The 14,802-nt window shown below is 40.3% G+C and overlaps 1 protein-coding gene across 3 annotated transcripts in view; it reads right to left on the bottom strand.

Annotated features, from left to right (window-relative positions):
- PTPRE (protein tyrosine phosphatase receptor type E) overlaps window positions 1-14,802 on the bottom strand; it is a 109,138-nt gene that overhangs the window by 63,049 nt on the left and 31,287 nt on the right. The window contains exon 1 of one of the 3 annotated variants that reach the window (XM_056351233.1): window positions 14,521-14,633. The exons of 1 other annotated variant lie outside the window; for it this stretch is intronic. The gene's annotated coding sequence lies outside the window, so the exon portion shown is untranslated. Of the gene's footprint in view, window positions 1-5,118; window positions 5,321-14,520; window positions 14,634-14,802 lie in introns of those variants that run through there. One more of the 3 variants, XM_056351230.1, reaches the window with a different exon arrangement.

The following is a 14,802-nucleotide window of genomic DNA, read 5'->3' as shown; positions in this document are numbered from 1 at the left end:
ATTATTAAAGAAACTGTGTAACAAACAGAGTAACGCAAGAAAAGTCCATGCAAATTTATTGGATCCTGTAAACTTAAAGATGCTCAAACCCCTACTGACTCAGAGGACTAAGATTGAGATCGCTTTTATTTAAAAACCTCCCTGTAATGGAATAGTTCTCAGATAAATACGTATTTAGGTCAATGATTCCCTGCCTTCCCCTAAACCTGTGCTACTTACCCAAAATACAGGAATCTGTCTGCAGTGGAGCTGCTGCATCTTTTGAGAAAATGTATCATTAGACCGGGCAACCAAGGGCACTTTATTTATTTTGTTCTGACGACTTTGATAAATAATTACATCAGGATTTTTCTTTCTTCAAAGCCACCTAAATATAAATAGCAACCTTCAATACAGAAATAGGTTTTCCGGTCAACTGTGATGTTTATTGTGAACTAATAATACTACAACTTCTGTATGAAGATGGTTCTTGAAAACCTTAAGAAAAATAATCCACGTTACTCACTGCTGCTTAAGGCAACACATTTGTGCTATGAATTCTGTGTTTGTGAGATCTGATTAAGTGCCAGAGACCTCACAGCTGTAGCAGTCCCACAGTACATTCCTTTAGCAAGGGCAGACTATCTTCTCATGAATATGCAAGATAACTGCACAACCTTCACGAGGCTTATATTGTCTGAATATTCAGCAAAGAGCACACTTCATCTCTTCTAGACCTGCTTCCCAAACACTGATTGCTATGTTATCTCTCACTTTGGACTATTCAGTGTTTCAGCCTATCATGTTATGCTTCCATAAAGGACAAAATTGTGCCAAAGGGTGCAAACTGTCTGAAATGCATGAATCTATCAACAAGAAAGCCAGGAAGAGCAATCATGAGCATTGACAGCAAAGCCAACCTATAGCACCTACAGACATTTCAACATTTACATTCACCTTTGTGTGACTGCCATCCTACAGCACCGCTGGACCATGCAATCCCAAGAGATGTCAAGAAAAGAAAAGGAGTTGGCTGGGGGGCATAGAAGGTTCGCCCTGCACCTTATTAGCACTGACCACAGGTTTTACCTCCAACTCAAACACAAAGCAGCGTGCTGCACAAATGTTCTGCTTGCCGGGTTTAAATATCACTGAAAAATGACAACCTGCTTTATTCAAAATGAGCAAAATCATTAAGCCACAATAAGTATTTGCATACACATGGCCAAACTTTAAACAGTCTGCCTTTTTGCAAGAGCTCCTGTTTAAAAAAACAGGTTTAAAACGCTAACGCACAACACGGGGCTAAGGCCAAGTATGCATAAATGTTGGTCAACCAAAGGACAGCTTTCAAAAATTAGATCCTAAAGTAGATTTAAATATGTGGTGGCATCCCTCCAGCTGCTTCCCTGCAGCACAAGTTCCTCCCATGGGCAGGACTTGGTGTGTCTCCATGGAGGTTCACCATGTTCCTGCTGGTCCACATCCCTCTGGGTGGCAACATTGCTATCAGGTCTACCACCCACTCTCCCAGTTGGGTGCTGTTGGCAAACTGGGCAAGGGTGTGTCCTGCTCCATCATCCAGCCTCAGAATCACACAGCATTTTAGTAGGGTAGCAGAACAGCTCATAAAATTCATGTATAGCCTCCATGTCTACAAATTACTTCCATTGCTGCCTACACACTCAGTAGTCATATTCACCAACTCGGAAATTTGAGCAAGGGAGTGAGCTTTTCTTGTCCCAAAGATGAGAATTATACAATTAAATATCATCACTATATTTAGAAAATAAGCTCTTTCCACTGCAGTTATAATTATGCGACTGCCATAACATTTTGAGCTTCCTTAGAAGTATTACCTGCAGCAAAACACCCCAACACTTAAACATGCACAGCTGTATCAGAGTATAGCTTGAAAACCTTTCCCAGGAAAACCTGGCATAAGGATTCAGTGTCAGTCACTGCTCTCACCCCTGGGCTGTACCACCCCTGCATCCCTGACACTCCTCAATCTACACATTTCCTAACTCCCACCATTTACTATTCCTAGCCCCAGTAAATTCAGAGACTCTTTTTTTGTGTTTGCATTAAGAAAGAAAAAAAAAGTATGTTTCTCTCATCAGAGATGAGCAGAATGAAGATTGAAAGATGCTGGATGGCATCCTTTGATGTGAGAGGTTTACGCTTGACCTTCTGTTTTCCTTCCCAGATATTTATATCCTGTTGGCTCAGAAAACTGAACAGTAGAATACACATAATGACCTGCTAAAGCGAAGCTTACATCCTTCTCCTAAAAGTGTATCTATGGCACTTGGTTCTAACTTTTTTTTCAACAGTAACTAGAGTGATAAATGACAAATCTTCAGTTTAGCTCTCTCGGCACTCGAGCTAGCTAAATAGATGACTCTAAGCAAAATTTATCACTTCAATAATTCCAAGATATTGCCTCAAAAGGCAAGGATTAGTATTTCAAATACGCAAACAAAATTAATCCCAGAAGAAATCGCAGACCCTTAACTAACAGCTGCGCAATCTAATGCATCAGTGTTTTAAACTGCAATGTGCTTGACTCAGCTTTGCGATGACCCCTGGAAAAGGAGAACACTCACATGCCATTTCTGAAATGCATACATGGATCTGAAAGTACAGCTTTATGGCTCATTTATTCATCAACATGAAAACTACCTGGAAGACAATGAGTCTTTATATATAAATAACTGTCAAATAATACTTTTGTGATGCACGAATCCTCACTTCTAAGACATTTTCAGGATTTTTATTTTATACACCTATAATCTTTAATTCCTTTTAATCAACATGAAATACATTTTTTATCTGGAAGTACGACAATTTTGATTCAGTAATAAGGCCGCATCATACGTATGAGAAAAGCAAGGCACCAAATAAGGCTGAGGAAAAGGTAAAAGATTACGTTTTAAATGAGGACAAAAAATTTTGATACAGGCAGCATGTTACTTTTCAAGGAAGGCAAATGTATGTGGCTATCTGCAGGTAGTCTGAACAGGAAAGACATTACTACTCATTATTACTACTCATTTGCATTATTACTACTCATTTGCACTGCAGAATATCTCTGCAGCCCACGCTAAAGTCACAACTGGAGAGTAAACATAGGGTACAAAAATTATTTTCATCATGACCATATTTAAGTTACTTAATTACATTATTTTAATTGTGAATAACTTCAGGAAAACGGCAGCTGTGCAGAACTTTTGAATGCATCTGCTGGAATGCACTTAGATATACCCCCAAAATAGGGTTTCCCTATACGCAACACATACATCGACTTAGGGGAAAGACTATATCACATTGTGGAAAGCAGCCTAATAGCATACACTCCTGACAACGGCTGCAGTAAGCCTATAATACTTCCCTATTCCATCCTTGTTAACCAAAGGATTATGATCCATTCCCATCACTGTGTTCTTCTAACCACTTAAGCTAATAGAGCCAATACATACTTATTGAAATTCTTCATGCAAACCCAGCAAAGCTGTTGAAATTTAAGCCAAAAGCATTAGAATTAGCTTTAAGTCTTCTTTGGGGCTGTTTTCGACATGTATTTTATATAGTCTCATCAGTAATGTGGTTATCTAGAATAATTCTGAGGACTCAACTGCAAATTCACAGAGCAATTTCAGAAATGTTCAAGATCACCAGAAATTGTTCCATTTTGATGTTAACTTGGGAACAGTTCTTTGAACAAAATATAACTTCAAACGCTCGACCAAAGCCTAACATCTACCACTACCGTACTTGTAAAGTGTCCTTGAAGACTTGCTTGTTCAAATGCAGTACAACCTAAGATTACAGTAATCATTAAATAACGTTGGTTTGGGGGGGTTTTTTGTTGTTTTTTTGTTTGGGTTTTTTTGTGGTTTTTTTTTTTTAGAAGCATGGCCAGAGATTCTTCTCCATCTCTGAATGACACAGAACTATATTGGACTACAAATGGGAATGCTGGGCAGGGTTCAACCGTAATGACTTTTGATTAAAAAAAATGAAAAGGTTTTGTTTACTTGGGTATTACTTGCCCAAGTAATATCCAAGGCTGCATCTCTGCAGCCAAGCATGAGTACAAATTACGTATCATTCAGTCTAATCACCGTTTTATGAAACTTGAGAACTCTCAAATCTGTGTTTTTAAATATTCTTTAATTGTCAATATTTTAAGTGACTGTTTACTTTGTAATGAAGACAACTTAATCCCTGGTTCTTATATCACAGTGGCTACGATGGTTTTTTTAAAAATAACAGGTTTGAATAATCAACATGATATATATCCAATACTTGTCCTATCTACACATTCAGAAAAAACCCCAACCATTCTACTTGCTCGGGAAGGAAACGGCATATGGAGCTGATTAATCCCACTGTCATTTTTTTTTCCCATGCATAAACAAACAGAGGAAAACCATCACAGGCTTCAAATGTTAATAATGGGAATAAAGGGGTAGAGGTCAGGTCTTTATCACCAACTTCAACTTCTCCACCTTAGGAAAGGCAGATTTAACAGACCAAAATATTTTTCTTGAAAATAACCTAATGCTAAGACTACACTTATGAAAAAAAAGTGAGTATGTTTTTCTGAGTAATGATTGCTCGTTATCTTCTTGAATTCACAGTACATCTTGGAAACTCATTTTATACACTACAGTAGAAGTAGTACTTCCCAAATTATGCAGAAGGCTAAAAATATTTCAGCAAGTTCCCTCAAGGTCTAATGTTTCTAGACAAAAGCATAAATAAATTCACAGTATCCATAGCTATAATTTAAAAACAGTTCATATTTACTTCTAAATATCATAGGTGTGAGACACCACATCAAGTCTTCAAATTTGGTATAAAGGTACTTGTGGAAGGGTAAATATCCTGTATCTTAGATCTGAAGTCTGGTACCTCAATACTCTGGCAAGTTTCACCAGGCAACTCTGAGTGCCTTTAAGTACCTACAAATGTATGGATGTAGGCTTTTAAACTAAAACATACAAGTACCTTGTGTAAAGCCAGAAGATAAACCCAAGACTCCAACCATTCAGACCAGTGCATAGAAGTATTGGGAGATTCATGTATTTCCCCACACCAATGTCATGAGCTAGAACAAAAATCAACTCTTACCTGTTAAAACACCTACAGCCTTCATTTATAACAGACACACAGAAATCCAAGCAGGGTAGTGTCTTCAGATCTCACTCCAGTCTCCTATGCCTTCTCCATTTGCTGGCTGCAGGCTCTCATCTACTCTGCGTCTTTCTCCCCTCTCTCGTCAACACAGATCAACAGTTAAAATGCAGGAGCCAGAAATAACATGAAAGGATCCCTAATCTTCACCTGAACTCATGTTTCAGAAGAAGCTGTCACTAACTGCGATTAGAGGAGGAAGAGAAGGAAGGAGGTCACCCAGCACAGCCCCGCTGCTGGCAGGCACGGCACGGCACCCTGGCTGAAGGTGAGCTGGTGGACAAATAACCACAGGGCAACAGTCCCCCAGATGCACAAGACTCACTCCTCTGCTCAAAGAAAAAAAATAAAATAAAATATTTTTTTTTTAAAAAAAAGCAGCACGGTCTAGCTTGCCAAGTGAACTTGACTTTCCATTGGAAATGGTAAGACATCTTGAAATTTTACATTTCACATTTATCGGTTAGGCTAAGCAGAAGATATGTAAAATACGTGTTATTAAAATGCCATATGTAATATCATATGGTATTTTCCTACACAGTTCAGTTTCTTAGCTAAAGAGGACATGAAATGGTAATGCTATGCAAAATAAGCTCTGACTCAACAGCACACTGCTCTTGTAATTATCAAACTCCCCATTTTTATTTACATGGTTCTGAGTTTTGTGAAACAGTTTAAATAATTTAGTAACTTCCTGATTAAAAAAATATCAAAAAACAAAGAAACCCCCCAAAACCCCAAAAATTTCAGAGACTTATGCATAAAGAACTAGAGCAAACTGGTATCTTGAGGACTGGTAAAGGATTCCTATGTTAAAAACAGGGTTCTTGCATTCAGAAAATGACTGGATACATGGCTACTTCTTCAAATGTCTTAAAATAACCCCCAAACCCTAGACTTTAACATTCACTTATAGAATGAAGGTGTTCTGATTTTTTCATGGGGGCTACACTCATCCAATTGATGATAGAAACAGATTTTTTTTTTTTATTTTTAATCTTGCACTTGGTAGCTTTATAAATGTAATTAATGCAGTATTTCTTCTAGATTGTTTGGCTTAATCCCATTTCTTTTTCTTGAAGCAACTGGACAGGCTTGCAAGTACTTTCCCCTGAGCGTTAGATAAATATCCATCGCCATTTGGTTTTGTTGACAAGAAACTTTGAAACATGGATGTGCTAGCGCTGCAATCAGACACTGATAATTCTTGGATGCAATAAAATTTGAAATCTTTGTTGGTTTTTTTTTCCAGAAGGGTCACTTATTTTCACTGGTTGCCATGGTGATGTTGCAGTATAGCTTCTATGGGTTTCTGTAGCTTCCCACCTGGTCACGGTAGAAGCTGGGGAGAGGAGCCCTTTGGCTGCAGGCTGAAGCTCCCTCACATAGGCCTGTCCACTCCACGTCAAAGCGACCCACTGCCTTCTGCTGGGGCGTTGGGGGCAGGATCACAGAGCTACAGCCAGCTGGTGTTAGGGGTGCTGCCAGGAGCCAACACATGAAGTGGCAGGGGAAGCGCCGCCCAGCAGGAACCTCTGACCCTGCAGCTGGGCTAACTGGAGGGGTCTCTCCAGCAGCTTCCTGCAGACTCCAAGTGGGAAAACTTCCCCAAACTGCTAAAGAGATTCTTACCCTCTAGTTTCCTACCAACAAGTCAACATCTGCATCGCTCCTGTTGTTGTGCACAACTTGGACGTACTAAAATATTGACTTGAGAACATTCTCCTTTTATTCCAGCCAAGTTACTGCTGAATCAGAACAAGAGATGCATTTATTCATACTAGTCACATTACATTAACCTCCACCCAGGCTTGCTTTCGACACACCCTGAGCAGCACGTTTTCTTCTTTCAGAAAAGGTAAAGACTTTGGACCATGCCATTACTAAGGTCCCACGTAGGACAACAGGCTGCAACTCATAAATTCAGGCAAAGGTGCAAAGTCCCATCACCCACAGTGTTTTACTCTGGGGAAACAGAACAAAATACCTCAGCTGGAAGGGACCTACCACGATTGTCTAAGTTCACCTGCCACAGAGCTGGCTACTATACTTGTCTTTGCTTCTGGAAGACTAAAGCAGAGGCTGGCACTCTCAAAATATGCTCTATCTATCCCGCATGAAAAAGAGATGAGCAGACCACGGTCTGATTTACTGACAGGTTTATCCACTCTTCAAAGGGAATATCTGGTGAGAGCAGGAACTGCAGGTTACACATTACCACTGGGGCAAACCTCCACAGCATCCCGACAGAGGCTTCCTACTACAGAGGAGAGGGCTGCACCCCTTCTGCAACAGCTCCCCGTCCCCGAGCACAAGGTCTGTCGTTTCCTGAAGGAGCTAGTGCCGGGCAGAAGATGGATCTATGGGGGACAACAAATAATGAGGCTGCAATGGCCTCTTCTCATCCTGCAAGCACAACTGTGTTGAGATCTGTGGTCTGTATATATGTACATATACATGTCCAAATATTTACAAATGTTTAATTAAATATTTTCACTATTTACAAATCATTCCTCTTTTAGACTATTAAACTCCAAAATTAAAATAAAGTGCAAACTAGTTTACATCCTGGAGTCATACCTTTTCAATAGAAAATATTTTATTAAATTAAGGAAAGTCAGAGTAAGTGCTAGCTTCTCCAACAATTCCTGATGCCAAACTTAAAATAATTGTGTGCTAAGACATACTTAAGAGATTTACAAGTCAAAAATAACCCCACAAAACAAAAAGCCCCCAACAAGATGTGATTTTCATTTTGTTCTCTTCCTTTCACAATCATGAGAAATCACACACCACCAGTAGAGTCATCGGGAGAATATCTAATGATTTTAAACCTGATAATATATTCTTAATGAACTGGTTTGCATGTACACCACCTTGCAGCAACATGTCCCTTGTACCAATCTGCCACATAACAACAAACCAGACTGTTTCATGTAATGCCCTTTGAATACAAACATGAGGGGGCTTAACAGACCGAAAATAAAAATTAACAAAAAAAAAGCTGCCTCCTTTCCTTTTGCTGCTCACGGTTAAAGAAAAAGGAGGTCAAAGCAATTCAGCTGAAGCTGGTTAGAACTGTGTATGTAGGTTATCCTGCACATCCAGCACCATCAGCACGGTGAGCAGATGCCCAGCTGGGCTACGGCATAAATCCCCCCTTACCCTGCTGAGCAAAGTGACTTCTGCACCTTAGAATGACAACTAAACAGCCTGCCTAGCAAACCTGGTAACACAGTAGTAATAGAAATAATTAAATTATTATATATAAACTTACTAAGTAAGTATACACTGATAATCATGGGGTATAACAAATGTTACTGGGAAAACACTAAAGCAGTTAAAGGAAAAGGAATCGTCAGCGCTGAAACACGAACGCCACTGCCGAGCCTGCCCGCAGACAAGGCTCTCGGGGCTGCTACACCCCCCCCTTAACACACAGAGCCCAAAGAGCCACCGTGTTCGAAACGTTAAGGTTTTCATCTGCAAGCCAAGCTGACAGCAAACATATGTTCAAGTACTGCCAATCCAGACAGTGAAACCTGGTTATCTTGTAATAACTGTATTTTCTTTTTTTTATTTTGTATTTCAGTTGTGCACAGATTGAGTTCGTCAGTGTCCACATCAAAGAACACCACATCCATAATACAGTTGCTTTTCTGAAGGACACAAACATTGTAGAAGATTATCGTCGTGAATAACCACCTGAAAAGTAATTATTCCCTAATTTATAATATCAAGGTCTTTTCTGACCCCATAGACTAAAAGCAAATGAAAACGAAGGTTCTGCTTCCTCCAGACCTTGTTTACACCATTTCAACACACCACGCACATCGTTCCGTGCGTGACATTCCCCTTTTCATCCCAACTGTGCCTGCCAGCTCTAAAGTTTGCTCAGATCTTGGACTGCAGTTGACCAAACGCAGTGACTGCTGCAGCTCGACATGGGAAACAGGGAGTTCCTGTTGCTGCCGCTTTTTTGCTCCATTCCAGTTCAAATTCAGCTCTGACTGATGGTTGCTCCCAATCATTTCTATTACAGTCAGTGTGGCTTTATTAACCAGTATAGTAACCTCAAACTATTTTGAGAAATTTTACGTGGAGAAAAACAGCCAAGTTCTTTAAAAACAGAAAAGATCGTTGTACTGTGGATGAGCCATAGTCTTCAGCTAGGAAGAGCTCCAGCCCTGATACATTGACCCCATCAAAGTCCAAACTCCCAAGACTTTCTGCTAAAATACTGAATTACCTCTTCATCACCTTAACCTGTAGATTTAAGGAGTTACAAAAAGCTGTAGCATACAACTGCTTTTAGAATCAAACTCTTCTCATGAGCAGAGTTCACTGTAGCAATTTGCTCAGACCACCATCACCATGGCTTTTACTGCTGCCAACGTGATCATCTGAGCGTAGCCTAGGCCACCAACAGAGGGAAAGGAAGAAGTTCAACCCAACCATCCCTCACATCAACATCCCCATCTCCAGGAAAGCACCATATCCCTGCCTCCAGTTAACAAGCCTCCTCAAGAATTAGTGGAACATCTTTCTGGAAACAAAACAGTTAAGTAAGAGTTTTACAACCTTTCTATACATTTTCACTGTATACTTTTTCACCATAATCCAACTGCATTTGGTTTAGTGCATTTAAGAGATACACAAGAACGCAGAACCACTTGGGAGACCCATAAAGCAGGCCGTTCTCGGATGAAAAGCTTGGCTGGGTGAGGGCAAGTGTTAAAAGTCATTTCAAAGCATATCCGTCGTTCCCTGGAAATTGCTCAGACTTTTGCTAGCTACCCAATTCAGTACAAAACCCAGCAGACTGCTGGAAGATGGAGACACATTTCCAGGTCTGCTGCTTCATGTTCTGCCCAGTGTTGTAGCTCAGACAGAACATAATTAATTAGAGAACATATTCAGCTGCTTATCATGAGCAACGGTTCATTATTTCAACTCAAACTCAGACCTGCTTAACACTTGCCTAGTAATCCTCGAAAAGTTGAGAAACATTACAGTTTTGTGATGGGAGTAAGTATTAGCCAGAATAATTCGAAGAGCTCAAAACCCTGCGTTTGCCCTCTATGCAAAAAAGAAGTGAAAAAAATCCCGTCTTCTCAGCACAGTGTGACCCTTCTGGAGAAAAGGGCTGCTGCATTTTCCCACCGGTGCCTGGAACAGAGAGAAGTGGAAGCTGATGACTAAAGGAACAACTAAAAATATCTGAAGTAGTCTGGATCTAGAGAGCTGCTTACCCTCACTGCAATTACCAAATAGCATATTCAGTTTCACTGATGTTAATGTGTCCAGCATAGGTTCTTTCAGACCTCAATTAACTTCAAGAAGTACTTGTTTTCTGCAATTAACAACACTTCTTCCTTCCTTTTGCTATAGTTTCTCTTTTTGCCTGACCCTTAGTGCAGTAAATGACTGTCTTACTAGTTTCAAACGAGGTTTGAAGGGAGTGAGTGGGTGAAAGAAGAGAGAAAAATGCACTTCCAACTACAGGTAAACAAGACTAAGAGGAGGAGGATGGGAGCAGATGGATGCCAGCCAATTTCTGAGATACAGCTGTAATTGCATGTATTTAAGCAAAATCAGGAAGACCCACTGAAGTATAGAAAACTGGGCAACTCTGGTACCAGCAGGAAGACTGGTGGCTCCTCTGGGACCTCACCAGGTATGAACAGTACATTGCATCAGATGTATAAAGTCAGTTTGCAGCTTGAGTTGGAAGAGAAATTACAGCCTGTACAAGAACTCCCCACGGCAGCATTAGCAGATGGAGCCAAAAGACTACAGTCTGCCATTGCTCATTCATGAATAAAGTCCTCTTAAGTACGTCTCCATCTTTTTCTTCTTTTTTTTTTTTCTTCTTTTTTTTGTTTGTTTTGGAAGGAGACAAAGAGTTTGGTAGGAGCTGGGCTTCAATCAAAAAATGGCAATGTAGTGATTAATTAGCAGATAATTTCAAGCAGGAAATTTCAAGCAATAAAAGGTTGAAAGCATCACTCAGGGGGAAGGAAGAGGAACTGGCAGATATACCGTAACTGGGAAAATACAATGAGAAATAAATCAAGAGGCGATGAGGCTTCCTCCCCAAAGCACAAGTGACGATGACACTGAGGAAGGCAACCCTGCCTGGATACCCGTGCCTGCATCGTGCTGGGGCAGGAAACACTGATGCTCCCAACGCAGCCGTCAGCAGTGCAGCAGACCTCACTCTCGTAGTTGCTGTTTGTCCCATCCGCTACTAATATGCAATCCCCCCCCCCCCTTTTTTTCCCCCTCAAATATCAACAACGTTAATTAACAAAGAAGCGTGCAAACATATGCTAATTTGATGCAGTATCATTCAGGAATAGCAGTTTGGCAAGAGGCAGTGACTGATGGAAAATCCAGCTATTGATTTTCCTATAGGTTGCTGTCATCACTTCTGTTGCTGACAAATAAACAACCTAAAGAATATTTGCTTTCCAATGACATCTGGTGTCAACAACAGTATGCATTCACTGTCATACTTTCTCCAGAATAAATTGATATTTTATTATTTCATGTGTTTTAAAATCATCACTGGAATTCCTGATGGCATTACTGTTGATAAAATGTACATGTATCTCAAATCCCTGGCAAAGCACTTAACATCCACAGCCAGTCAGCATTCATATCCTTATCAATTCTTTTCAAGACATGGTATTAAAAAGAATTGTTACTCTTGAACATATTTACTAAGGAACAGAAGTATGATTAATAGTACAATAATAACACAATAAAATAGAAGTATACTCTTAGGAAATATTTAGCACAAGTAAATTTTGAGTGCTGCTCAGGGTATTTCAGCAGATTTAGTTATAGCTCACAAACATAATTTTGCAAGGATTTCTCTTCCTTATTCTGCAAGTTGGATTTTTGCATAAAGGAATGTTTTCCTTTGAGGACTGGGATAAAAAAAGACCGAGTGTTTTCCCACCAGCCCTTGACAGCTGTCTCAAAGACACCATGTGCAGAAAATACAGAGGACAGTCCCATTTGGAAGCTCCTCAGAGTGAAATGCGTAACAAAAGTTGTAGATTTGACCATTGTGTTTAGCAATGCTGGCCTATTCCATCCAAAAATATTTTTTTGGTGGAAAATACCCCTCAGTCAAATGTGGTTTGTTACCATGAGAATAACTTTTTGGACTGAGACTGTATCCTGGACCTAAGATCAAAGAGAAATATATTTCTATTTTCGGAAGTAAAGAAGTAGGCTGACTTAAAAGAACAAAATCCAGCGTCTATACGGGACACTTCATTCCATATCTGCGAGCTTTGTTTTCACAACCACAACAGCAGACAACAGCAAGAGCACAGCCCCCAGCCCGGCACTGTCTGGCAGGCGCATGTCCTGCCCTTGCTCCCCTTCAGTGCCAAGCACCAGCAGCATCCGCTGAAGTAACAGGGTAGGAAAATTCCTCCTGTTATAAAACCAGCTGTTTTCTGAAAAGGCAGATTCCCACCACCCCCCCCCCTCCCAAAAAAAGGACTTCTTTTCTCCCCCAGTGTTTTTTACGGCATCCTCTGAAAAAAGGAAGCTGGCAAGAGCTCTGCAGCTGCCCGAGCCATCTGTTTCTGCTTACGGGAAACCTGCTGGTAGCCCAGACTCACATGGAGGATGCACAAACACACACTCCCCTGCACTTCAGACAAGCCTGGCATCGCGTTATTCACTTACATGATGTTTAGGTCACTTGTTTCACATTATACATTGAGGATAAAACACAAGCAGGGGTGTGTTTGCGGGGAGAATGCAAGGACAGGTGAAAAGCACATTTCACACTGCAGCAGAGGCATAAGCCAAGGCATCACCATCACGAGGTTCCCAGGAATGGCTCTGTCCCCCACCCAGGGATTACGGGGACACTGAGGGGTCCTGAGGTCCCAGACACAGTGTGTACGTACATGCTGGGGTTGCTAATCCAACTTTGATGCTTGCACAGTGCATGGCTGCTTTCAGGTTTTTACCAGGGAATATTACACAAATCATTTGTTATTCCAAAATTCACACACACACCCATACTGCCACTTACCTGCAGAACAAGGGAGCACCTGCACATAGATATCGTATGCCTTGAGGGCCATTTCAGAAGATGAATTTTATTTTCATATGGAAAAGAATGTGACATTTTTACCAGAACTGCAGTTTTACAAGTATGAAGACAAGATTATTATGCATCACAGTATATTCCTATTACTTCTTCTGATGTACTAAAAATATGCTGCCAGTATGATATAGCTAATTAAACAGTAACTTCCTAATAAGACAACTATAAACCTTTCAGATGAGCTCAGATTGCCTTAGGCTACAGAAACATAAACACTTAATTTTAGTTTCTGTCAGACACAGAAAGACCCTAAAATGACTTATATGATGCTTTTAGCCCTAGAGGATATGAAACTAAACCAGTACACCCTACTTCCTTTTAATAACCCTTTCTGATGAAACAGGTTTAAAATAGCATCACTGAAATCACCAGTGTAATTTACAGATTCACAGGTACTATGATTTTTACTTCTTTTGTTTGTTTTGCATTTTCTGCTTATATTTTGAGTAATCAGTTCCGTTAAGTAACAAATTAATTTCTCCAAAACAAGGAATCTTTCAAAGCAGTGAACACTTAAAACACCCTCCTAGTTGTCTGTGTTTCCTGGTCCAGGGAACATTATCTTGGTTTCTATCCTGTGTACGTTCTGGACCCACAATCACTCAAACCACAAATACACACCCATTCATTTAAGCCCAAGCCATTGTACCAGCTTCATAGAGACAAGTCGCACACATGTGTATTTTAGGGTAAGGAAAAAAAAAATATATATATAGGCCCAAGAGACTAAGGAAGGACACCCTTCACATTCTATTTCCATTCTTCCATATTTCTATTTCTCTTTTCACCCAAGTAATTGATATTTTGCTGTCCTCCCCCTAAATTTTTTTATTTTTTATTTAATACTCCTGGAGAGATTATTTCAGATCAATCAATGGACAGCCTACTAAAAGTAATTTTAAATCGTTTTCAGTCTTCAATGTCTATCCACTAGTTGAATTACATTTCAAGCAAGACCTGCACATTAGACCTGTTTCCCCTACTCCAGTCCTGTCTCCCATACCTGCCAGTCCCTTGCTGCCCCCCTGCCCCTCCAGCCGTGTCCCTGGCAGATCTACCCCTGCATGACAACATAGGAGACACACAACATTCCCTGTATGTCCCCTCTGTGCTCCCAAAGATGACACACACCTAGAAATACAGCTACACTTCATTAAATTGCATTATACAAACATCATTTTTATTTTCCTGTTATTTACCTGCTTTCCAACTGATGCAGAGATGCCCAAGAACAAACGCCACTGGCCCATGGGATCCATTTTTTCGGATCAGTTGAACGCTGCTGTCTGCCAAACTTGTCTTTCAGAATGTATCAGCCAAAATAAAAATGGTGAGCTTTTTTATAGCATAAATTAAGTCTGTTTGTATAGTCCCAACCTGGTGATGGAAACCCTGACTGCTGAATTATTTTGCTTGCAGCTGTAGCATGTGATAAGTGCTCATCCCACAGATTCAATGGAATAACCTGAGAGACTCTGACC

The sequence above is a fragment of the Falco biarmicus genome, chromosome 9 (assembly GCF_023638135.1).
Source record: "Falco biarmicus isolate bFalBia1 chromosome 9, bFalBia1.pri, whole genome shotgun sequence".
NCBI lineage: Eukaryota > Metazoa > Chordata > Aves > Falconiformes > Falconidae > Falco > Falco biarmicus.
The sequence above is the reverse complement of the archived record's forward strand: the minus strand, read 5'-3'. Positions and strand labels throughout refer to the sequence as shown.